Raw genomic sequence first — 27,545 nt, forward strand, 5'->3', positions numbered from 1 at the left:
TCCTATAAGCAAATGACACTTGATCAAGTTTTCTCTCTTTCCTCCATAAATTGTCATCTAAATGCATTGAAACCTATAAGCCCTTAATTAAAACCAGGACAATACAATGGAATTTTAAATTTAGAACCAGATGCTATCCACCCCCAATCAAGTCTTACTGAGATTTCAATGCAATATTTCTCCTAAAACTGATCACCCTGCTTTTTACCCTTGATCCCTTCATTCTGCTTTCAACACTGCAGTTAGAGGGATCCTGCTGAAACATTATTCAAGGTCATTCAAGGTCACACAAGGTGTGTTGCCTCACTACATCCCTGACATCTCCTGCTCCCCTCCTGCTCATGCCTCTCTAAGGATGAATACTTCATTACTGCCTTCCGACTCTCCCTTGAGGATGTGACAGCGAAATGAAACCGCAGGACCCCTTGCTCAAATTTTATGAAGAGTTTCAAGATGGTGTGAGTTTTAGAGTCTTGGGCAACAGCACAGACTGCACATCAATGAAGCCAGTCCTGATTAAGGGAGTTGACTGTGCCTCCTGCCAGGACACTTCCTGGATACCTGGGTATGTAACTACTTCCTATATCCCCTTTTTCTCTCACCGCCCCCCCCCCCCAAGCCTTCAGCCTTTCCTTTAAATGTCACATTCTTGAGCCTTTTTGCCCACATTATTTAAACTTGTAATCCTCATCAGACACACTTAACCCCTATTCTCTACATTATTTTTGTCCACACCTCATTTTGCTACCTAGCACATAATAGATACTACTTATTCAGGCAGTTTAATTTCTGCCTTCCCTCATGAACTTTGTTACTTTCAAAATTTTCACTGCTGTATCCCCTGCACTTAGAACTGTCACAGGTACTCAATAAATGTGTTGAATGAATAGATGATTGAACAAAATAAGAGTATGATTGGCAGTAAAATGCAAAAGGATTGTGCATGGAGAGCCCATGGTCTGAATCCCAGTCCCTTTTTCACAGGAAGAGTCCCAGGAATTACTCAAGAGCCACCTGAGACAGCAGGATGTGCATTCCAGCAGATGTCATTGACTGCAATCTTAGTAGAGTTGTGGCCCTAAAGAGCTGAACCAGAAATTCTCACACCATGGTTGCTAGGACACCAACCTCTGTCCTCTACCTTCGCTACCCAAATGTCCTCCGGCCTCAGCCCCCACCCATCTCCACTGGCCTGGAACAGTAAGATCTGACCTTTTAATTTCCCCCCGTCCAGGAATCTTGTCTTCCATTGATTCAGGTAAGTTTGGCTTGTAGGCAGCATTAAATAAATTAACAGGTTTTTTTTTTAATTCATTTTTTGATAAGGCTGTTTTCCTCTCTAGACATCCATTTATTTCTCTACACCACCTTTAGAATTAGAAGTTTGGGTTCATCCAGACTATTCCAAGTATCAAATGTAGTCTTAAATCCAAAAACAATGACACAAACCTGCTTCTTTTTCATATCATGACGGCAGAAACACAGTGTCTCACTCTCCCCCCCCAAGTACCTCACTAAAAAATCAGAATCATCTGGGCACAGCTTTTTAACATGGCAGAGAGAACTTAGTCTCTTTTAGCTTCTTTTAACCCCAGATAAGCCCCGTGGACCATCCATTGACAGAGCTGCAAATCTCTGGAGACAGTTGTCTTCCTAAACTCTGATTAATCTCATTTTATTTTACAATTAAATATGAGCTGAGATCATCTGAGAGTCAGTTAGGTTGTTAGACGTATGTGCAGCGGGGACGTGCGTGCCATGATGCTCTGAGACAATGAGTAGGAATGAATATATACTAAGAATACAGTGGGATGGCTTGTCAGTGTTAAGCGCACACATGATGAGTTTTTGAAGGCCTCCTGTCTCTTTTCAACCATCTTCTCTTTCAGAGCCTCAGGCCGTTTTTTTCAAACTTACTTTAGCTGAACTTCCTGGAAATCCTATTGGCCAAAATTCAGGTATTCATCTCTTGCTGGGACTTCTTTGGCTAGCGTCAACTCATTTGATATGGCAATTTTCCCTTAAGAGTCTGCTAAATTCTACTTCACCAACTGGTTCTTATTGTTCAAAATGAAATTCACAGGCAGAATGTAAGGAAAAATTTATGCGCTTGGATGCTCAGCAGATTTGCATTTCTAACCCAGATCTGCCTTTAGATAGCAGAATGATTTTCTTTTGTAGCCAGTCTAATAAATGGGGAAGATATTCATTCAAGAAATATTTGCTGCGTGTCAATCACCATTATTGATACTAGAGATAAAGCTATAAATAAAATAAACAAATTGTGTGGCTCTATGTGATATTGCCTATAATTACCTAATTTGTATTTTGCCTTAACCTACTCTATTGAGGACATTTGCATGTCTTCTTATAGCAGGAAAAAGTAGGTCAAATGTAGAGAAGAGAACTAAAAAACACATCATCAGTGAATGGGTATCAGGCAAACAGAAGGGAGTTTACCTTCTAACTGGTATAGACACACAAAAATAAGCAAACGATTTCAGAGAGTAAAGTGCTGAGAAGAAAGTAAATGGAGATGGAGAGACTGTAGAGATGCTGGACTTAGGGAGATGCTGTGAAGATTGGGTGTACCCAATGGTAAGAGAGACAGACATTGAGCAGAATTCCTGGCGATGACCAGCAACTTCCTGTATAAGGTCCATCTCTTTAGTCTCAATTTCTAATCAAGCTGCTCACAGAGAAACTGCATCATTGTTACGATTATTGTCTTCTAGATGAATCATACACTTAGAGTGACAGAAATCAGTGAAAGCAAAGGACGGAGGGCAAACTATTAAAAAGTCATATGGTCACAAATAGCCTATCTTCCCCCCCCAATCTCTGGAGAATTATAACATATGTATTTTTACATTTTCCCATTATTAGATGAGAGTTCATGGAGAGTAGCGACTACAGCAACCATTTGGACGTCATCAAAATGAACTGAGAACGTCAGCGTTACTAGAGTCTAAATTTTTAGGCTCTTTTATAGACAAGTAAGTGGAGGGAAAAAAACTGTTGCATTCTATAGCTGCATCAAAATGTGAAAAGTTCAAATAAAATACACCTCAAAGAACCTCAGGCACTGCACATATTCTAAACGTCAGAAGCGTGCAGTTTATTGGTATAAGAATTTTTCCCTTCTCAAGTGCACCATTTTTGCCTAACCAAAGGTGGGTTGTCAACAGCAGGTTGCAAGCCCATCAGGACTAGGGGGACCTAGGAAGAGCACACCTATTCCAATGAGAGGCCAGGAATGTTTAATCCGCAAAGCTGGCACTTTCAAACAAGCAGGAGTAGGATGCTGAAGGATATAACTGAGACCCGTAAACACACACTCTCACAACTAAATGTGTGGGTGAACTTTCCGAGACTAACTATTGACTCGCAGACATGAAGTCAAATGGACTATGTCTTGCTGATACTTAGCTCAAAGAATAAAATGCTGAAGTTCAATCACAAGAAAATATTTTGGACTACGTACACGTCCCCTTACTTCTAAAGGAAAAAAAGAGCTTGTTATTTTTTCTGTAATACCTATTGAGTATATGGATAGACATTTCTATCACTAACATTATCATTTAGCATTTATTAGGTTTCCACCAGGATCAATGCTATTTCATAATGTTTTAAAAAAGAAAAAGCTTCCTCTTCCAAAAAAAAAAAAAAAAAAAAAAAGGAGGAGAGTTATCTTCATAGTTGAAAATGTTTTGCTAAATGGACACAGAAAATGGTAGCCATTAAGGGAGAAAATGGTTACGTGGGAGTACCTAAAAATGAAAAATTCCTTTTCTCTAAAACGTATCATTGGGAAAATGATGAAAGATAAGGCAAGGCACAAAATGGGGAAACAGGCTGATGAATGAGGATAGACAGTCTAGGAAAGCGCTGTACAACAGCGCTTTCTGTACCAACAAGCTATACAATGTGATAGCTCTACGCGATTAACTCTGTGAGTATTGAACACCTGACATGCGACTAGTGCGACGGAATGGAAAAAGTTTCAATTTAATTTTAATTTAAAATTTGAAAGTGAGTACAGGTGGCTATTGGCTGGTACATCTGACAGTACATGTCTAGGGGTTTTAGAAACTTAGTTACAGTTGCTTGGATAGTTACACCAGACTCCTGACTCCAAATTTACTTTTTTTTTTTCTATGATACCTACCATAGTTAGTATGTAGAACAAGCCAGTTTTGATGGTCACAATAAAAGACTTATACGCATTAGAAATACATTCGTATTTTATTCATTTTTTATCGTTGCTCTATTCATGTTCATTAATTTTACTCATTTTAATCAACTGGTATATGCAATAGCTACTGAGATAGCTAAAGTAAATTTTTCATCAAATTTTAAAAATTTATAAATTTTACTTCCTTGAAGAGGCATCATTAAGGAATGAGGAAGACAAAAAAATTAAAATTGAAGATCAGATCCTGCAGGTTTATGTAAGGTTTGGGTAAAATTTGTTGCGTTTTTTTGGTTCACTTGTTTGTTTCTTTTTTAATTTGTCCATGCTAGTGGGAGCCACTCTGTAAATAAACTCAGTAAACAAATGTTCTTGATATGATTTGAGAGACACCAGATTGAGTTTCTGCCATAAAATCTCTTTCACCAGGTTAGGGTCACTAACATTGATCTTCATCATAAATTTTTGTTTATACCATCATTGCCATTAATAACTAATAATTAAATTTGTCAACTTTAGCATTAGAGAATTTAAAAATATATATATTGTTAGCAATAGAAAGACAGGGAGAAGAAAAGCACGATAGAAAGTTAACACCGCAGAAAAATAAAGATTTTCACAGAAATATGAAATTACGAAAAGGGTGACTCTCAGAAAAACAGATCTGGAGGAATCTATATAGCCATGAAGAGGATGTAAGATTTTGTGGAAAAACCTGATAAAGTAGGTTTAGATTGGTATTTCCTTCTAATTCAAAGGTAAAAGTGACCCCGGGGGATGACGGAGCTTTCTGTATGTTATGCTCTTTGTTTATGATTCTTAGCCTTGTAACTAAAAAATTATTTGGATAATATGTGTTTTTGTATTTTTGGCTCCGGATATAGTTCAGTAGGTCTTCGACTGTACCACTATCAGCTACACCTCCGCGTCCACCACAACTAGCAACGATGTTCCATGAGGGCAGGAAAGATCATGTTCTGTCGATTCTTCCACTGCCACGAATCCATTGTTTTTTTCGATTTGTTTCCAACTTAGTTCATGGGCAAGGTCATTTCTTTTCTTCATTGTTATTGTATCACCATCCAAACAATTCCTCTCACATAGGAGGTATTCAGTAAATATTTGTTGATGAATGAATGGTTATCCCAACTAAACTGCCTAAGATCTGAGGGCAGTCAATTTTACAACCTTTTCACCTATCGCAATGCCATACGAATAGATTTAGGTTTTAAATCCTTCATGACAGCAGCTTCCATCTATTGAGAAGTTAGTATAATACAGACCGTAAGGGCTTTATATGTTTGATCTAACTTAATATTCAAAACAACCCTACTAGTCTCATTTTTCAAATAAGGTAATGGAAGCATGGAGATAATACTAAATTATCCAAGATCCTATGACCTATAAGTAGTGGCATCAACATTCTGACCCAAGTCTGTTTCACACCAGTGTATTTGTTTTCACAACTATACAACATGTGACATGAAGCTAAGTTCAGGGAAAGGGAAGAAGATTATTAATCAAAAACAATTATCACAACCAAAGGGGGAAGGGGACGGAATGGGGATGAATTGGGGGTTAATGAATGCAAACTATTGCCTTTGGAATGGAGAAGCAATAAGATCCTGCTGTGTAGCGCTGGGAACTATGTCTAGTCCCTTATGACGGAGGAGAATGTGAGAAAAAAGAACGTATATATGAATGTGTGACTGGGTCACCTTGCTGCACAGTAGAAAATGGACACAACACTGTAAACCAGCAGTAACGGAAAAAATAAAAATCATTAAAATAAAACAAAACAATTATCACCTACTCTCAATTCTGCATATATCTGACTCTGGCTAGGAATAAAAGAAACAGAAGGCATATAACTGGTCCTAGAGGCAGCAAGAGATTGGCCCTAATGTGTGCCTCCCTATCCTAGTAATGCTGCTTGTTTCTAAGCCAAAAAAGACCAAAAATAGGATTGCACCACAGATAGCAGAGACACACAGATATTAATGCTAGAGGGAAGTTTTATGAAACTTGGTAGGGTAAAAATTAAAGCACATATAGAATTGGAACTTTAGCTACACCCCACTGGAATCAATTTCTATGTAAGGCTTCCCATTTACAGTATAAATCTGTGTATATACATATGGTTGGACTCAAACCTCTACGTAAGACTTTCTATCTACTATATGTGTAAATGCATATATATATCACAGAGATACAGTATACAGTGTGTGCACCTGTGTGTGTGTGTATACATATAGCATAGAGCAGAGCAGCTGAATATTTTCTTTTTTTTTGTCTTTACCGGGCGCAACCATGGCATATGGAAGTCGCCTCTGCAACCCACACCCCAGCTCATGGTAACGCCAGATCCTTAGCCCACTGAGCGAGGCCAGGGATCAAACCCATGTCCTCATGGATACTAGTCGGGTTCATGACCCCTGAGCCACTACGGAAACTCCTGAATGTTCTTAAATTGAAATGAATGTGAGGCATTCCCACTGCAGCACAGTGGGTTAAGAATCCAACTGCAGTAGCTCACGTGGCTGCAGAGGTGGGGGTTCAATCGCTGGCCCTGCACAGTGAGTTAAGGATCTGGCTGTGCCATAGCTGTAGCATAGGTCACCGCTGCAGCTGGGATTCAATCCCTGGCCCAGCAACGCCCATATGCTGCTGGTGTGGCCATAAAAATAAATAAAAATAAATAACTAAACGAATGCGCCATATAGTCCCTGAACTCCAGCTCCAAAAATAAACAGGACAGTTTGTAAGTCTGTTAATAATGGGCCATAGCCAAGGAGTACTATTAAGTGAAGTAATGTTTTCCTGAAATTGAAAGATATTTGGGAAAAGAAAAATCTTCCTTAAAAACCATGAAAGATGTTGGGGAAGGCGGGGAACACAAGTTGACTGTAGAGAAATTATTGTGCTCATTTGATTGTCCTACTCATATATTAATTAGAAAATGTTTTTCTCTCCAAAACTTTCAGGGTACCCACATAGATAAATAAACTTGTTATATATTTCAAAAGTTTCTACGTGCTGTCTGTGATGTGGAACTATCAGCCATGTAGCAGGCAGTATAAGCACAATCTGAGTGACAGGTGACACATAACCTCAAAATCTGATTAGAAGAGTAGTAGTTCTGAATTAATCCACCCTTAAAACATATTTTTGGGCCCTGCAGCATGTGAAAGTTCTCAGGCCAGGGGTCAAACCTACACCACAGCAGTGACCCAGGCCACTACAGTGACAGCGATGGATACTTAACTGGCTGTGCCACACGGGAACTCCCAAAATATTTTAAAAATCAGATTTTCACAGTAGTTTGCAATAACCTTGATGGGGGAGAAATGGATATATGCATATGTGTAATTGGTTCATTTTGCTGTACACCTGAAAACAGTACAACATTGCAAGTCCACTATATTCTAATAAAGTTTTAAAAAATAAAATACAAAATGTTCTGTTTCCAGGTTGTCTTCAGTATCATGGCCTTTGGGCGCCACCTAGTGGAGAAACGGCCAAATAGAGTCGGCCAAGCTTTAACGTTGTCATTTTCCTTCAAGTTCAAAACATTATTTAAATACATAACCTCAGGAGCATCTGGATGAAACCTCATAACGGGAGGACTCACATTTTTTTATTTTCTTCTGCAGCCGGGGAAGCCAGTAGGCCATCATGTGGGCGCCGTGGAGGAAACTCCACAATGCACACAGCCATATGGTTAAAATCTGAGGGCTCACCCAGTTTACAGCAATGGGCGTGTACATGAATAACATGCCAGCAAAATCACCCCCGCTCTGAGTTTCACAGCTTCCCTTTGGATAGGGTGCTTTTTACACCTCATGGAAAAGCTGAGTCGGACAAGGGCTGCTATTTTTCTCCCCAGTTAAGACTGCGGGACTTTACCTAAAGTGATATCCGTTTCCAGGTCAGCTCCTTATTTTCAATGCTTTAGACCTCTGCTGTAAGCATTAACTCTATGAAAAAAATATTTAATTATATGGCATCTCAGGACAAAAGACCATTCTTCTTATTAATAAATGGTCTTGAAAAGAAAATAGCTTGAACATCATAAAATTCTGTTTTTAAAGGAGGTGGAACAAAAAGAAGAAGGGATAAAGAAATTCTATTTCTAAACTATGATGTGTTTAGCACTATAGCAGGAGGAGTCCGAATAGAGAGTTGGTCCAGCCCTGTCAATACCTGATTCTCTGCCTGTAAGAGCATATCTAGTTATTCGGATTATTATAATGTTTTACAAGGATTTTACTCTGAAAATAGCTCAGAGCGGAATTCTCTAGTTCTAGCCTCAAATTGACACAAACAAGTCATTCAGAAAATATGTTTGAACAAACAAGCAAATGCCCCCCCCCAACCCTGCCTGCTGTCACTCCCACTCTCAAAGTCACAGCTTAGGCACATTGAGGTTTCCGTGGTAAGGCCTCTGCCCATTCAGTACCTGTTACCACGATTTAAAAAAAAAAAAAAAAAAGGCACTCCAGTCTCCCCTGTGGTCAGAAAAGTTCCAGGTCCGTGTGCTCAATTACCCAATTCATTTGGGAAAAAGACTTTTTTTTTTTTAAAAAAGATGGAGAAAACTCAGCTGTCTGATCAAGGCCAGAGTCTTCTTTTGTATGATCTATAATTTGTTGTTTCACGTGGGGTATGGGGGACCTCCGATTCCTAACTGTGGAAGAAAGAAAAAAATAGGGAGAAGAAAAAGAAAATCCGTGAATTTATTATTAGTCCAAAAAAATTGTGTGTTTCTGGCACAGACACTGCTCTTTAACTTGTGAAAACTTTTTTTTTTTTTTTTTTTTTTGGTGGACTGGAAAAGAGATGGAGCAGTTAGGGTTTTGCATGGAAGGATTTCAAGAGAGGGCTTACTTGATATTCTGGGTGGATTTATTTCAACTCCTATTTGAAAAGAGAGAGAATATTTGTCATGTATTAGAGCATTAGGGCCACACCACAAACAGACAAAAACGATTACATCCGAAGAATGATGCTGAACTTGCTACCCAACCCCATCTCAACCTCAGGAATACCAAAGTAGCCAACACAAATTTAAACTTCCAGCTTTGTGAAGAAGGACGTTAGCCCCAGGGTCATCTGTATTTTTGCCTCGTATCTCTCTGTATTTCCTTGCACCCACGAATGAGGCTGATAGGTGCTTTAAATTCTTTAAAATGTGTTTTGTGTTTGCCTATCACTTACCTCTCTCATCATTCTAAGAAATGAGGACTCTAAATAATTTAATGGAGCTCCATGATAATGAAGGTTGCCCAGAATGACGGATTCAAGACTTCAGAAGTAGGGCAGGGAGTCAGGACACAATACTTATTATCATCTCCCTGAACCCCCGACGTTATCAGTCGGCGAGCGAAACTTAATCCGGAACATAAATTGCATTTCCTAAAAAAACATAATCTTGCCTTAAGATACCAACCTCCCTGATTACAGGGAATGTCTGTGTTTACACATTCGTACACAGCATGCTGGCTGTATTAGTGTCCCAGGAAACAAACCTGAGTGCCACTCGCTCACAGACCTGCTGCAAGCAGGAGAGAAAGAAAAAGCAATTTTGAAATCAGACCCCCGATCTCTAACTCCTTTCAAATTCCTGAAGCACATTAGCTTTACTCCTGCATGATGTGCACGGTAGTATTTCTCCTAATGAAATCTGACTAAAAGTTTAAATGAGTTTAATGCATGAAATGTATAAATAAAATGTGGCCTTGATTAAATTTAGAGTTGATACATCACTTAAATGGGTAGCACAAGAACAGCTTTGGGATCATGTGTCCAGCCTATTTGGGGCTTTGCAGAAGTGGTTTGGATTTTATCAGTGAGGAGAGAGTGCTTTCTCTCAGGGGCAAGGTATCTGTGCAGAGCTGGAATATGCACAACTACAGCGGAGAAAATAAAGTGTAATTGAAAAGAGGGGCGAGTGAGAAAATACAGCAAGAAGTTAAAAGGAGATCACAGGATGAATTCTGAAGCACTGCTTTGCAGCAAGCCATTTTCCTAGGTCAAAGAGGTGATCTGAATTTTTTTCTGGGTGTCCCTCAGTTTCATGACTTTGGGGCTGTATCTTCATGTCACGGGGCCTCAGTTTTCGGCTTTGGTAAAAGTGGGTCAGGAAGCCTCATCTGCCCATCTCCCTGTTTGCTGGAAGGACCAGAATGAGATACACGCAGAAGGTCTCTGAATACAGTGCTTTAAAAATCTAAGGCACTCTGTTAAAACGGACTTTCTGAACTAGAGAAATTTTCTCGTCACATCTAAAAGTTACAAAACCAATACTCTTCACAGCTGGCATATGACATATATATCCATTACATGCAATGGTTCGTGGGCTTTTTAAAAAAAACTTTCTGAGAAACCTCAACAGCTACACAGGAAACTTTGTAACTAGTAGTCAAGTATTATGGGCTTTGAAGACACATATCCTCAGCTTCCATCCTTCCTCTGCTACTTACTAGCTATAAATAACATAATACCTGATGGGGCAAGTTACCATAACTTCATAAACCATTCTTTTCTAACTTAGAAAATGCAGAGACTAATACCTGATGATGCCTGCTTCAGGTTCTGCGGAGACCAATAACATGCTGTGTGTAAAAGCCTTAACTCTCATACTTGGTATTTAAAAATAAGTTACACAAAATTTTTCACCTCCTTCATGTTATATGTTCATCATACAAATACCCTAACACACATTTCAAGGAGATCATAGCCATAAATAAGTTGAAATTTTTCCACTTAAAATGAAAATCAGAGAATGACCCCTACATTAATTGTTAAATGGAAGACCAAAACTGAAGTCTCTCAAACCAAAAATAAAGAAAAACAAAAAGATTAGAAGTTATCGAAACATAAAGACGGAGGAGGACAGAGTGACAGAAACTACCTCAGCAGGGATGTTTGATGATTCTAGGCTAAACCACAGCCAAACTCTGTGTTTTTGGATTTTTTTTTTTCTCTCTTTTTCTGTTTAAATATTGCACAGTGCCACTCAGTTTCAGGCAGTTAATAGAATGAAACCAGGTGAGTCTGAGCCAATTTTGCCTTTCATTTTTCAACTTTGTTTATTACTTTACTTAAACCACAACCTTCTGCGATCTCAGAGGAAAATCTGTTTCTGTGAAATTTTTCAGCCTGATTTCCAAACCAGAAAAGAGGTTCAAATAAACTTGGGCCCATTTCAAAAAAGCATCTGAGATTCTGGATGTTTATTTGAAGCAATCTGGACTCCTGACCTTTTGAGGTTCCCCCACCACCAATAAAGAGAGCCTACAATGAATTTACTGTGCTGGGATCTAGTGCCTCAGCCTCTGAATGGATAAAAATTCCACTGGTCTCAAGGAAAGCCGTTTCCGAACACAAGCAGTGGAATCAAGCCTTAAGCAGATATATTGATACCCTCTTTTTAGGAACATGTACCAACCAATGAGTGTCCTAGCTCAGAAAAATCTGTAAATAGGTTATTTATTCAATATGCTTGATGAGTGTTAAAAAACATTCCTAGGTTGACACTGTTAAGAGAGGCTCTTGTTGGACTAGGCAAAGGGTTTAGTATTTCCTGGAGCACTATAGAAAAATTCAGACCCAACTGCTCTCTACCCTACAGAGCTGCCTTTAACGTCAGTGTGGGACTTGAGAAAGTAGGCCAATCCTCCCGGAGTTCTTGAACCTTTTCAAAAACTGCATTCTACCACGTTTGAAACGATGAACACTGAGAAATTGGATTTGAAACCACAGCATTAAATGCTTAAAATCCGATCCTTCTGTCAGGACCTGGGATAAATTAAACTGATGTACATTATTTTTAAAGAAAGGAAAAAAAATATGGGAAGCGGATTTTGAAGCCTGAAGGCATAGAACAAAACAAGTTATGCAGGTGATACAAACCATCTTCGTTCATTCCTATAATGGCTTTCTGCTTCCATATGGTGGCCTATACTGGAAATAATTCTTAGGAAAACACGTTTGTATGTGATAAATAAAACATTATTGTAGAGGTTTCTGTTTTTATTTTCAGAGTATGCTACTTTTTATTCAGGGTTCAGACTGCTGTTTAATTTTTTTTTTCCTTTGGTGTTTGAGTTTATTTTTACAAGGCATAGTAAGTAGAGAGCACTGAGAATGTGTATAGATGATAAGGGTATAAGGTGAACAATTATCAAGTGTTTCCATCAAATGAATTCAGTGCAGCTGGATGATATGTATTAGGATTTCATCAAAGCTTTAGGAATTTAAACACAAAATGGGTTGAGTTTCACTTTAGCATATTTTAAACATGTTATTTTACTAATATTGGTGGATTTTATTGATTTCTGACTCTCCAAGAATAGCATTAGGCTAAAGATAAATACATTGTTAAGAGCAAAAGCCTCTACCTTATTAATTTTGGGGGTTGTCAGTGGAAGGATGTGATTTTGAGTAATAAGAGCAAAACTGATTCAAAGTTTCCCATTTAGAGGAATCTTTTAAAAAGGCACTTCCTGATAATGATTCAGGCAGTAATGATAAGGCCAGTTCAAACATCCGAAGAGATTAGATAGCCATCGTTCAAAATAGTTTAAAAATCTAATAATTTAAGCCTACTGCATGTATTTCTGTCAAAGAGCATGTCTTTTCTCTTTATCATGGATCATTCTGATAGACAGTATAAGCTTGTTTTCAGATCCTGGGTATTTACAGAGCAGGAAGTAGAAAAAAAAGGTGTCTGTCAATTTTCATTTTAGAAAAGCTACATGTACACATACACGCCGACATGATTACAAAAAACAGCATCATTTTTCAATAGAAGTAACATATTTTAAGTGAACATCCAGATTTGGTGTGGCCGTATATTTAATGTTTTCATGAACATCACTTTAGAATCTTGTTGGATTGTTTAACAACATAATTACACCATGAACTGCCTCGGCATTGTAGACTTAAACATAATAAGACATTGCAGAATAGAGTCCTAAGTGTCCCCTGAAGGCTACAGAATAGTTTGGGCAGAATATATGCAAACCCAAGTGGAGAGGCTAGATAGTTAACTTAGAAAAACTGGAAAAAATAGAATTCCTAATATATATATGGATATCTGGGACAGTAAAATCTTCAAAACTGAACTGAGTACTTTATTACCCTTTTCACACAGAGCTTTTTATATTTTCTCAAAAATATCCCTAGAACAAGACCCAAATATTAGAGGTGGAACAAATGAGTGCTTCCTGGCATACTAAAAACTAGTTTAGACTATGAGGCAGCCACACCTATATAGCCTCTTGTTTCAGCTGGCATTCCAAACTGTTGCATTTGATTTCACAGCATCAAAAGTGAGCAGAAAACATACTCTTGAACCAATTAACACAACACGTAACCCTTTTATACCTCTGATCTTAAGCAGTGCCTAGGAACTGAAACAAAAAGTAAGGCAGACTTCTGTGATTTTTGACTTTTGGGTGTAATCACCAATTACTCCTATTCATTCAAGATATCATAACTTCAGTTTTACGATTTGGAGCATAAAGAAATAAAGGATTTTGATTTTTTTTTCCCATTGCTTCGTTTAGTCGGGGCTGAGATTCAGGGCAAAGCCAAGGAATGCTGCAAATCATGAAATAAACAAGAGTGTAAGACTAGTTAGTTCTTCGTAGAGGATGTTTTCTGGGATTTTTTTTTTTTTTTTTTTTGAGTCAGCTAGACTCTGCACTTTTGTACAGATTGAACCTTGGTTCAAAGGGCACACTCTTTTAGAAGAGAATTTTTTCATCTGTGTACCCTTCCTCTCTCCCACAAACGACTACCTGGGGTTTTTAAATCAACTCTGTTCATTTATTGACCTTTTGCTAATTTATTGTTATCATTTAATTTTGCAATATATTGGGTACACTAAAATTTGTTAAAAAATAAGCATGATAAGGAAGTTCCCATCATGGCACAATGGAAATGAATCTGACTAGTATCCATGAGAATGGGGGTGCGGTTTCTGGATTCGCTCAGTGTGGGGAATCCAGCTTTGGCGTTGACCTGTGGTGTAGGTTGCAGAAGTGGCTCGAGTTGCTGTAGCTGTGGCCAGAAGCTGTAGTTCCGGTTGGACCCCTAGCCTGGGAACTTCCATATGCCGTGGGTACAGCCCTAAAAGAAAAAAAAAAAAAAAAAAAAGCATGATAAACTACAAACAAATGGATTCTCAACATTTTTCTCCCATATGTGAAAACAAAACAGAGTAGAGTTTATATACCATGGGACCCCTTGATAAACATCCACCAGTTATTGTCCATTGCCTGTCAGAGTTTACTGGGTATTTGCTATAGAAAAGGGTGTATGTCAATGTATTATACACCTAACATCATGTGATATCAAGTTTCCATTATTTAAACAGCTTATACTGAAGCGTCCCAATAACCTTCTTATGCAGTTTTCACCACAAAAATAATTCTCAAGAATGTGTTTGTGTGGAGGCATTTAAATTTTAGGCTGCATCTGAAACTTTTCCTCTATTGAATTTATAGTGAAAAAAAGAGGCAGTAAATCATCACAACTGAATACTTTGGTCTAACACATATACATCTATGCCACAGACTCACCAAGGGCTGCTTCATACTATGGTAACACCTCACACAGTGGGTGTTGTTAACTAAAAGCTGAGGGCAGAACTATTTTTGCACTGTTATAATTTTTATGCAAAAAGGGACTTAAAGTACTTTTCAAATTAGCCACTACCATGAAGTTGAAATGGAGCCACCCTGGAGGGACTGCATGGGCTGTCAATCATTGCACGGCCACTACACAGCTGATGGGAAAACAGCCTATTTTTGGTAACTATGGTTAAACCCTTTTCATACCAAAAATACAGTGGTGTCTTTGATCTCTTAGAGTGAAGGCAAGACTTGTTGGCTTTTTCCTCAAGGATTCATCCAAAATCCTCAAGACCAAATCCATTAGTCATACAAAACGCTTGCTGGAGTTGACCACATGACATAGAAAAGAGACATTTTCAGAAACATTCAATAGGGAATTTTCCTCTCATGCCAAAATTTGAAAAGTTCCAGACAAATTTTCTTTTTTCTGGAATATAACCCTCACCAAAATTTATGTTATCTGGCTTCCCAAATGCTACCTTCTTACTGAAACTTTGTTATTTTGCTAATAGTTCTCATTTAATTATTTTATATATTTTTTGTTGTGTGTGTGTGTCTGTGTATATGTAGCGTGTTTCTAAGAAGTTAGGAAATTCCTAAGAATATACTTTTAGAAGCCAAGTGTTAGTTTGTCAATTCTTTATTGAGAGTTAAATAAAATAAAAGGGTTAGGTCTTTCTAACTAACTGTGATTTTTTAAAAAATGACTTTAAGTCTTCTTTTAATTCCCAGTCTCTCATGAGAAACACAGTAATTCACTCATTTGTAATTCTCTAAATTACTTTAATAAAGGCTGTAGACAAATGGACACTGGAAAATCAAAAGCAGTTGAAGTGTTTCACAAGCGTGGCTTTGTTCAGCTTGACTTCAGATTCCAAACAGAGGATACAAGTGAAATACATATTCTAGAGCATATACTGTGTGCCTGGAACTCAGACAAAAACTTCACTTTTTCCTCTCATTTCCTCACCAGGACCATCCTGTGGGCTTAATGGTTGACTCTGGGATTTTCCCACTCACTCATCGTCCTTCCCTATAAGACAATGATCCTGACCCACCCCACTTCAAGAAGGTTTGGGTATGTGACGTCCTCTGGACTATTTCAAAATCACAGTGATGCACAAACCCTGAAACAGACCCTTTTAGAGCTATCCCATGGTTTCTGTATCTCTTTTCCCTCTGCCATGAAATAAACAGAAGGGGCAGTGCCTTCGGCCAGAAGGAGGAAAACAGGGAGCAGAGCTGTATCTGATCTGAAAAGGAGCTGCAATCGAAGCTAGAAATTGGGCTTTGCTGTTGTGAGCCATTCAGAGGTTGGCCATGTTTGGTACCGCGGTAGAACTTAACAGGATGCAGGTAAGTACCATGAACACGCAGTTTGCAGAGAATCGTGTTGAGGGTTAGCAGAATTAAGTAACACAGATAAGTAAACAGCAAGGAAGTTAATTCAGAAGTATTTGACTCTCTATCCCAGGTTCTATAATAGAGTATTTTAGGACATCAAAATGCATGTCAACTCATTATCCAGGCAATTCCTAATTGAGCAAGATAGGCAAACAGAACTATCCATTATCCATCAGAATCATATCAATCTTCCTGGGTAGGCCCTTACTAATGCTAGACCCCAGTTTGAAAAACTCCTTTGTTCTCTTTTATTTGCTTTTCAATTCTCTGTCATTTATCATCTGCTTATGTTTCTTCCAAGATTAATGTGCCTATTTTTTAATACTTTCAGCATTCAAATCTCAACTCTACAACAGGGTTCAATCCCTGCATCGGCTATCTTGCCTTGACTAAGTCAAGCTCAATGAGCTGCAATTCTTGGTGTGTATATTAGGGATAACAGTACCTTTGTACAGGCTGTGAGAATGACCTGGGAAAAAATATAGTCAAGGCAGTCAAATAACAAACATTTAAATCTTGTTTCTGGTATCATCTGTCTCCTCCTGGTGAGGCAACATCTGTCTGGAATAGATGGCAGGATTTCCCATTGGGGCACAGCAGAAATGAATCCCAATAGTATCCATGAGGATGTGGGTTCAATTCCTGGCCTCCCTCCCTGGGTAAGAGCTCTGGCTTCGCCATGAGCTGTGCTGTGGGTCGCAGACGTGGCTGGGATCCCACGTTGCTGTGGCTGTGGTATAGGCTGACACCTGTAGCTCGATGCAACCCCTAGCCTGGCAACTTCCATGTGCTGTGGGTGCAGCCCTAAAAAGCAAAATAAATAAGTAAAATTTTAAAAAAATAGAATAGATGGTAAGGTCTCATCCATATTTAGAGCTGTAAAATGTTCAAACAACATTTTTGAAACCAATCTAGTGAATAAAATAATTTGTTGACCTTGATTTTCCTTGACCTTAATTTTCCTCAGATTATACCTTTTAATCTTTAGGAAACTCCAAAGAGACAAACTTGTTTTATTTTGTTTTGTTTTTGTGATAGGCTAAGTTTTATAACAGAAGTTAAGTTTGGCAATATTTTTTGTTTCTATTAAATCAAACCTATTGGATCTTCTATATTAGATTCTTTGGGTGTTGTCATGTCTTTATTCCAGCACATACTATAGCACAAAGTGCAAAATACTAAAAAGCTTTTTAACTACGGATTTTCTGTTGTTGTTGTCTTTTTGCCATTTCTAGGGCCGTACCCATGGCATATGGAGGTTCTCAGGCTAGGGGGTCCAATCGGAGCTGTAGCCACCAGCCTACGTCAGAGCCACAGCAACGCGGGATCCGAGCCACATCTGCAACCTCCACCACAGCTCACGGCAACGCCGGATCCTCAACCCACGGAGCGAGGCCAGGGATCGAACCCGCAACCTCATGGCTCCTAGTCGGATTCGTTAACCACTGACCCATGACGCGAACTCCTACAGATTTTTTAAAAATCTAATTATCAGCGAGAATTTGGAAGAGAATTTTGTGAGCACTCGCAGCCCTCTTGAAAAACCATTTCTGGGTGACAGTCAATCCATCTTCATTTAATGTTAAACTGTTTATTTTCACACTGAGTTTTGGCATTAGTCATTATGTCTTGGGCCACTTCAACACACTTCTGATTTTATGAGAACCATAAAAACAAAGGGTAGTAGACTTCCAGTTCAAAACCTGGACTGAAATTAGGATTCCCTCAATAATTAGAATGACCTCGAGTCACAATTTTCCTTTCTGTTAAGTAGATAAAATAATCCACCCTTATTATACACATGTACTTTGGAGTTTCAAAGGCAAATGCATTAGAAAATTATTACTGTTAAGGTGTAAGAATGATATTAAAGTATTAGGGATTTTTTCTGCTGCACTTAAGATCATTGAAGATAGGTTTTTTTTCCCAATGCCCTATGCTAACATTTCCCAAGGTTCAGCAAACCTCGACATTTAAAACATATATATGTGCAGACAATAATGAAAAATGTATTTGCATATATATTTATAAATGCATATAAGATATATATTTTTAATTTGTCAGAAAGTGAATTGTTTCCTGCATTTACTTAAATCACGTTATTAAGAGTTGATACAGGAATTACTTAATGATTTAAACTTACATGGAAAGATTAAGGAAGCTTTTTATGAGTTAAGGATATTTTAAAATATAATCGAATAAGGCAATCACGTTACAACTTTCAGTGTAAATCTCGCAAAAAGACAGCTTTACCTTGTCATTTAGTTTTACCTTTTCATTCTAAGACATACCTATTACTCACTATCCTTTTCCAACCTCTATCGCATTGTCAGGTTATTTTGTAACTCATCACTATTCATCCGGTATTATTAGTGCTAGTATTTTCTGCTCAAACAAATGTGAAACAAATTTAAAACCAAAGGAGCTGATCTTGAAGTAATCCTAGAAGAAAACATGGTTTTCAAATTCTCCACAGCCTGCACAATAAATTAGGCTGAGGACAGAGAGACTTTTTACAGAGAAACTCAACAACATATGTAGAAAACTTACTATTTTTGCCTGGGTGCTCATGTTTCCAGGTTTTTTTTGTTTGTTGGTTGGTTGGTTGGTTTTTCCTCTAAAGCTACTAAAATGATCCTTGATCTGATCTGAGCCCCCGGAACAAAGAGTAAATAACGGGGTACCAAATGCCCACTTGTCACCTCTTTATATATTACCAGGTATCGTTAGCTCATTTTTGCTTTGTTTTGTTCTCATACCTGTGATTAATGCTTAATCAGTCTCTCATCAGTGGTTGTTTGCCTTAATGATTTAACTTAAGTGGTTTCAGGTATAAACACACCAGCAAAGGAAAAAAAAAAAAAAAAAAGAAGTAACTTTTCTTGGTATTTGTTAGAGGCTACCAGGTTGAAATTCATCCTTTAATTATTACAGAACGTTGCCTTTGTGGTGGTTCAAAATGAAAGCAGCAGAGTTCACAGTCTTGACTCACAATGCTATCTGTCCATGGTCTTTGAAAGATGACTTATTTTCAAATATCCCAGACTAGCTCAAAATGTTGTCGTATGTCACATCAGATTACCTTGGCCAGCTTGTGTTATGTTACATCAAGGATGTAACTAACATCAACCACATGTAATGCAGCCGAGCAGTGCTGTCCGCCAGATAAATTTCAAAATGGCACGGTTTTTAGAAACCAGGATTTAGACATTTCTGGTCATTAAAGGAAAAAAAAAAAAGAGAGAGATCTTTAAATTATTTAAAAAGAGATTTCTATTTTTTTTTTTCATTCTCACTTTCAAAGGAGTTGGCAGAGTCGTAGGCAAAATACAACTTGCCGAACTGCATATTCCAAATCAAAGCTAAGCAGCAAAGAAACTCTAAAATTTATATCGAGAACATTCTATATTACAAATAACCAAGTGAAAGTTCAATCTAAGTACTTTAGGAAACACTATGCAACTGAATATTTCTAAATGAATAAAATGACTTGAATGAAAAAAAGAAAGGTACAATTTGTACTGTACTACAGGCTCCACTAGTTTCATTTTGTGGAATGATTATATATTTGTATGTTTTTCAAGAAATGAAAAGGCTATTTGCCAACAAAATAATCCAAACAGTAACACACATATTCATAATCTAAATTTATGCAAATCAGTTAATATAAACTATATATTGAAAATAACTGCTAATAGTACCATGTAACTAATCCTGTTACTCTAAAGGCTTCAACAAGGTCCCAATACTTAACCCATCTTCAAGGATGCTAAGACTCTCCGTGGAGCCATTAGAGTTCATTGTCAATAACAGGACCAAAATCTCAAACGGGAAGATTCTGACCTGATGGATGCCCCATGCCCACATTATCATTGGAGATACAGTCTAGCCCTGCTTCTTCTGAAAGGGAAATTAGCATGAACACTGTCTCTCCGTTAAGTTCATTCATGGATATGCAGGATTAACCAACTATATCTAAGAGGCTAAACCACTTTCAATTTAGAATTTACAAATATTTCATGCCTTTTTAAATCTCTGTTTCTGGTAAATGCCATCTTCAACCATTCTGAAATTTCTAATCCTTCTGGCTTCATTTCTCCACCTACCCTGGATCCTACTCTGACTCGTCTTACAATAGCACATAAAATTACATTGTTTCATGTTCTTATCATCTATGCTTATATGCTATCCATGACAACTATTCCAATTAAGGAAAATTGCCTGAGCCATGCCATTGGGAACCAAATTCTGGTCTCAAGAGGTTTGTATGGTTCTCTCATTATTCCGCATCCTGTTACTAGTTACTGCCATTTAACCCCAGCGTTTCCCAGCGGTGTGATTCCCCTCACCCTCCTCACCCTCGGAACATTAGCCAAGTCTGGAGACATTACTGGCTGTTATGACGGAGGCTGCTAATAGCCTCTGGTGGGTAGAGGCTTGGGACGATCTGCACATCCTACAAGGCACAGCACACACTGCTCAACAAATATTGGCCTAAACTGCCCATCAAAGAGTGCCAAGTTCACGAAACTGATTTAGGCTTCACCTATACTACCTGTATGACTACGCATTAATATTTTTACGACAAATAGCTCCTTTGCATCTTTGATCCATACATCCAAACGTCTATATAACCCCCCACCACTTGCATGTCCCAAAGTCAGTCAAACTCAGTTTGTCACAGATGAATCTCAAGTTCTCTCCTTTGTGTCTGTAACCCCAGTCAAGTGTCATTCCCACCCATTCCCTAGGGTCACGAGCCAGACACCCAGAGTCACCCTGACATCTCTTCCTCTCACCCACATGCCCCAACTATCACTAAGTTGTACCATTTCCACAGCCTTCATATTCTCAACGGCACTATTTTCTCTCTAACGCCAAAAACCTTGTGAAGCTATGACCATTTCGTAAACTTCTTTAACAACCTACTGAACGGACTCACCACATCCACGCTTCGATTTTTCTAGTCCTCTCACCAAAATTCACTGAGGGTGATTTTTTTTTGAAAGCTCAGAGCTCATCATGGATCCGTGCTTTCTAGCATGTGCGTAATTGCAGATGCTAGAAAGCTCCTTCCTGCTTTGCTCCCGGATTGCCCCTCAGCCTCCTTCCAAGCCACTCCCTTTTTCCTCATTCTCAGCAAAGCAGCTTTCATTAATCTTCGCTCACTTTCTCTCCATTGTTTTACTAACCTCATGCTGCAGACGTATTTCATTAATGTCACAACATGCATTATCTTTCAGTAATCTTAATCTTTAGATTAATTTGGCCTAAGATTTGCAATAAAGCTTAAACTTAGAAATTTAGAATGTATCACCATCCCTTTTATCCAATGTCTTAGGTGCAGTGTTCAGAGTACACCTTCCATGTGTTTTTCTACATAAATAATAGCTACTCTACTTTCCATGTCATTACACCTATAAACATGCCTTATACATCAGTCCAGTGTTCAAATTCTTGACCACAACATTTTTTACTCTTTTTATCTTTTTCCTTTGGTGTTTAGCACTGAGTCCATACAATTCTTTTTTTGGTAGGTAACTTTTTTTCCTATTCTTTGGGCTTCTTTTTAAAAATTATTAACTTTAACTATGTGTAATTAAAAGTATTTTTGTATTACATGTCTAGTCGTATGTCTTTTCTAATACTAAAAGTGATGATAATAATAGGAGTATTATTATTACACCCTCAGTATGAAACAGACACTGAGCTAAATGCTGTGTATGTAATATTTAACCTTCATAGTTACCTGGTGAGCTGATTACTACTGTTAGCCCCGTTTTACAAATAGGAAAATCGAAACTTTGAAAATTAGGTAATATTCCCAGGTTGTACAAGTTGAGCTTAGGCAAGGCCATTATACTAGTTCTTACTAATAGACTCATGGTAAAAGGGATTTGTCACTTTGGGGACAAGACCAAATAAGGTTTCTTTTATCCACACCCTCTTTCCCAACTCATCAACTGCATATGGATACCTGGGTGACTGTGGAAGCCATTGTTAAATACAGCAGAGCTTCCATCAACCTGTACTAAAGGGCCCAGAGGCTCTCCTCAATCCCAACCAGAAATGCTGCATTGGTATGTGAGATGAGTGAAATATAAATTATTATGCTAAGCTCTAAAATTTCAAAACTTGTTTTTGTGTTTCTCTCCAAACATTTACCAATACAGTCAAAAAGTTAAAGCTACACATTTAAGCTCTTCTAAATAAAGAGTATATTCAATAAATGTTATTTTAGTGGTGTTAAAAGAAAATTCAGTTTATTTCATGTAGAAGAATTAACTCTGTTGAATTGACATTGGTAAAATATTTATTCTGAATGGCTTGCTAGTGATAGTACAGAGATAATGACACAAGGCTCACAATTAGTTAGATGACAAATGCAAAATATTTTCAGTATTAACAAGTATATTCATAGCCAATTACTTAAAAGTCAAAATTTATTGAGGGGTTGATTGATAAAATATTTCTGTATACAATGCACCTTTTACGATATTTAAAAGTATACTATTTTTTATAAGAACCTTTAAACATTTAAGCCCTCTGACTGCAATTTTAAATGTTTTGATCTATCTTATATGCATTATGCTAATCACATTAAAAAGTTATGCACAAAATATTTCAGTTATAACACTGATTCATGTAAAAATTGAAAAGAAGTTACATGTCCAGAAAGGGGCATATATCAGGGAAATTATGGCACATATTTTTTGTTTAAATATCACTCAGCAATTTTATTTACTGCCTAGAAGACTATTTAGTATAATATAAGGAAAATGAATTATAAAGACAGTGAAAATGTTTTGTACAAAATTGGAGGTTTGGTAAAATCACGCTATATCTATGTGTATTTGTGTGTGTATGTATATATATATATATATATAGCATATGTTTACATTTATATATGTATTCCAACATTTGCCCTTGCAGCTTTTCCCTGTATCTTCTTTCTATTCAACATTTATAGTTAGCTTTTTATAGTTATATTTATAGCATCATTATTTTAAAGGTTGTAGTTATATTTATAGCATCATTGTTTTAAAGGTTAATTATGTGAAACAGTTATATGAAATTCATCATCAATGGTTAATTTAAGGAGCATGTTAAGGATATATTTTTTATTACATCATCAAGTATTCTCTTTACTAGGCCTCAGGAAAAAAAAAATTCTCTAATTCTAGGCAAGAATTTTCCATTTGGAGCTATGAATCAAGTAACTGGTGATCTCCACTCAGGCAACTTCCGCCTGGCACATTCTCATTTTGAATCCTTATTTTAATTTCTCCCATTTTCATTGCCTATTTTGAATTAATTTTGCATAAGTCTATTATTGCATCTAATTAGTACCTAAAGCCTACTGCAGTTATATTTCAGAACTGTACTAAGCAGTTAAACTATGAATCACTGAATCTTCCTAATCACACCAAGAAATACATATGATTATGGTACTAGCTACATTGTACAAATACAACTAAGACAGGAAAGAGTAAAGTCATTTGACCAAATTCACAAAGCTCATAAGGAGCAAGACTGCAAATCTAGGTAGCACAGCGTTGGATTTAAAGCTTTCAAACTCAATGCTTGTGTCTTAAGTCACCTTAAATCCTTTCTGAAGCAAACTAAAATACAAACACATGGTCAATTAAATACATATATTTTGGAATGGCGAAATTTTTTTTACCAGCTAGAAAATAGCTAGATTTTAAAATGAAAATCCACAGCAAAGGAAACCATCAACAAAAGAAAAAGGCAACCCACCAAACGGGAGAAAATATCTGCAAAGCATGTATCTGAAAAGAGGTTAATATCCAAAATATATACAGAATGCATATAACCCAAAAGCAGAAACAAAATGAAACAAAAAACCCACAAACACTCTGACTGAAAATGAAAATGAACAGAGGATCTGAATAGACTTTGCTTCAAAAGGACATACAGACCGTGCACCAAAAGGCGCTCAACAGCACTAATCATCAGGGAAATGCAAATCAAAACCACAATGAGCTATCACCATACACCTGTTAGAAGGCCTATTATCCAAAGTATCAGAAATAACGAGTGATGGGGACAATGCGGAGAAAACACAACCCTTGTGCACTGTTGGTGGGAATTTAAATTGGTGCAGCTACTCTAAAACAACACGAAAGCTCCTCAGAAAATTAAAATATAACTACCATACGATCCAGCAATTCCACTTCTGGGTATTTATCCAAAGGAAACAAAAACACTCATGAAAAGACATAGGCATCCCTGTGTTTATTCTGGCATTATTTACAACAGCCAAGATATGGAAATAACCTAAGTGTCCATCAACAGATGAATAGATAAAGAATATGTGAGATATCTGTATAAAAAATGGAATATTATTCAACTGCTAAAAAAGAATGGATTCTTGCCATTTGTGATGTATGTGGACCTAGAGGACTTATGCTAAGTAAGTCAGGCAGAGAAAGACAAATACTATATGATTTCACTCACATGTGGAATCTAAAAAAAAACAAAAAAACAAAAAACAAACAAAAAAACAACTGAATTCATACAGAAATCAAAACAGATGGTTGCGGGAAGAAGAGCGTGCTATGGAACGGATAAAAAGGGCCAAAATATACGAACTTCAAGTTATAAAATAAATAAGAAGTCAAGGGGATGTAATTTACAGCATGGTGAGTATGGTTAATAATATTGTATTGCATATTTGAATGTTTCTGAGAGTAAATCTTAAAAGTTCTCATCACAAGGAAAAAAACTATGACTGTGTATGGTGATAGATCTTAACTAGACTTACTGTGATCAATTTGCAACAGATTTAAATATAAAATCATCATGTGGTATACCCGAAACTAATTTAACCCTATATCTCAATTATATCTCGATTAAAAAAAAAAAGACTTGACTTACATACACCTGAAAACTCCTTGTGATGAATCCAAAGCTGTGAATGAATCCAGGTATCTGACCAAAGTCACCAAGCATCTCTCTGTCTCTTGGGTCTGCATTTTTCTCTGTTGGTTTCACCCTCAGGCAGGGTTTGCCTCCCTTGGAAAGGCAAAGATGGTAGCTGGAAACTCCAGGCTGCCTTGGCCCTTAGTGATGACCATCTCAGCCAGAACAAACAGTGTTTCCCTTAAAGGGTGGGATAAAAAGCCCTCGGAAAGCTCTCATTCGTCAATGTGGGATCACGTGTCACTCCTGGACCAATCAATGTAGACCTTCATTGGCTGAGCCAAGGTCTAGAACCTACCATCAAATCTAGAGTGAAGGATGGGTTTTAGTCCACCTGAACCACAATGACTGTTAATTGGGAAGGAGTGGGTCTTAGGGGGAAAAAACGGATAAAGAGAATTGAAAACCACAGTAGTACATAGTTAACACCTCAAGCCTAACTAGTCTATTTCACATCTTCCAAAAAAAAAAGAGTAATAAATCAAGTAAAAATAAAAATATGAGAATCTCATTGGTTAATCCAATTGCCTATGATGTCATATTATTTTCTGCTAAGATTTGTTTACTTTTTCTTTTGTACAAATAAGAAAGAGAGGGGAACATATCCAATTCTTATTTTCCTCTTTAAATAAAATGATTTAAACCACTTGTTTTTAGACAGTATTTGCATAAATATCACCAGGGTTATCCTGTTAAAGTGCGGATTAGGATTCAACAGGTCTGGGACTTGATGCCTGAGAGAGATTCTGCATCTCTAACAAGCCCCCAGGTGAGGTTGGTGTTGTAGCTGATAGCCACGACAGAGTAGCAAGGGTTTAAACGAGAGAACTAGTCTTGGACTAACATTGTGGCGCTATTTAAATTGATTCCGTTAGCATGATACCTGAAAGAGTTAATGACCTTTTCAAAGTTCTGACTTTGTAATCCAAGGATACTTCAGGGAATAGAAGACTGTATCCATAAAGCATATTGATAACCACATTCACGTCGAGAAACAGAAGTGTCCATTCTTTTTGTATTTAGGTTTCATTTATTCCCCCAACAATCATTTTAATCAGGGATGTGCCATGACTTGCAAACTATGGTCCTAAAAATATAGAACCTCTTTCCTGGATGATGCATAAACACTGGGATGCTTGCATGAAGGACCTTTTCAGCAGATACGTTCAACTTATTGGTCTAAAATGGAAGAGTAGTTAACTTTTACTTGTTTACATCTTTAGTCTTAGGTGAGAAGGCAAGCCACACACCCTAGACATAGATAGACTGGATTCGAATCTCACCTTTACTGCCTAGTAGCTGTGATGCCTAGATTTCCTCATCTGTGAGGTGGGAATAATATTAGTATCTACCTCAAATGTATGTTGTGACGATTAAGCAAGTTAATAAAAATAAAAGTGCTTAGGATGGTCGGGCACTTTATTACCAATAAATGTGCTTGTCTCCTTCAATTAAGAAATTGTTGCGAGGTACTTGATACTAGCTGGTAATTAGGAAATCATTGATTAGTATAGGCTCAGTTTAAGAGTACACAGTAACACTGAATCTAGAGCATTAGCTCTTATCTTTTGCCAATTATAAATCCAGCTGAGGTTACTGCTTAAACACTACACACTAACTAGTATTTAAGACACTAACAGCAGGGGAGAATAGTTAGCAAAATCTGCAATTAGGGTTTTGTTTATGTTTCCACTGAGGGGATGATTTGTTAGTTTAAAAGAGACCCTTTGTGTTGATTATAGGTGTCAGCACATCCAAGTCTTAGCTGTGTTGGAACACCTGCTGTGAGATGCAAGACACAAGAAAATCAAGCCTAATTGTTTAATTCAAACATACCTTTATTTACATTTGTGTTGATTTAGTTAACCCAGGATGAGTACTTTCTGTGAAATGAAACTTCAACATTTATGATTTTAAAAACACAAATAATTTGTCCTCAATAAATGAATTTTCTTGTGGCTTTCTTTGCTTCTAAAAAAATATCTTCTCTTGGAGTTCCCATCGTGGCACAGCAGAATCTGACTAGGAACCATGAAGTTGCATGTTCGATCCCGGGCCTCGCTTAGTGGGTTAAGGATTTGGCATTGCCCTGAGCTATGGTGTCATCACAGACACGGTCGGATCCTGCATTGCTGTGGCTGTGGCATAGGCCAGCAGCTGTAGCTCCGATTTGACCCCTAGCCTGGGAACCTCCGTATGCCAATGGTGAGGCCCTAAAAAGCAAAATAAATAAATAAATAAATAAAACTCATCTTTAATAATTAAATACCAACAGGTGTATTACATTCCTCTCATGTAAATAAAGTATGAGCTCAACTTTATCTTTGAAAGAATGTAGATATGCTTGTGGGTATCAGAAT

At 37.5% G+C, this 27,545-nt stretch overlaps 1 long non-coding RNA gene across 1 annotated transcript in view; it reads right to left on the bottom strand.

Annotated features, from left to right (window-relative positions):
- Positions 1 to 27,181, bottom strand: part of LOC110260806 — a 285,776-nt gene extending 258,595 nt beyond the window's left edge. The window contains exon 1 of the long non-coding RNA XR_002344280.1: positions 25,141 to 27,181. This is a non-coding gene — a long non-coding RNA (uncharacterized LOC110260806). The remainder of the gene's footprint in view (positions 1 to 25,140) is intronic.

Source organism: Sus scrofa, chromosome 5 (assembly GCF_000003025.6).
Source record: "Sus scrofa isolate TJ Tabasco breed Duroc chromosome 5, Sscrofa11.1, whole genome shotgun sequence".
Classification (NCBI taxonomy): Eukaryota; Metazoa; Chordata; class Mammalia; order Artiodactyla; family Suidae; genus Sus; species Sus scrofa.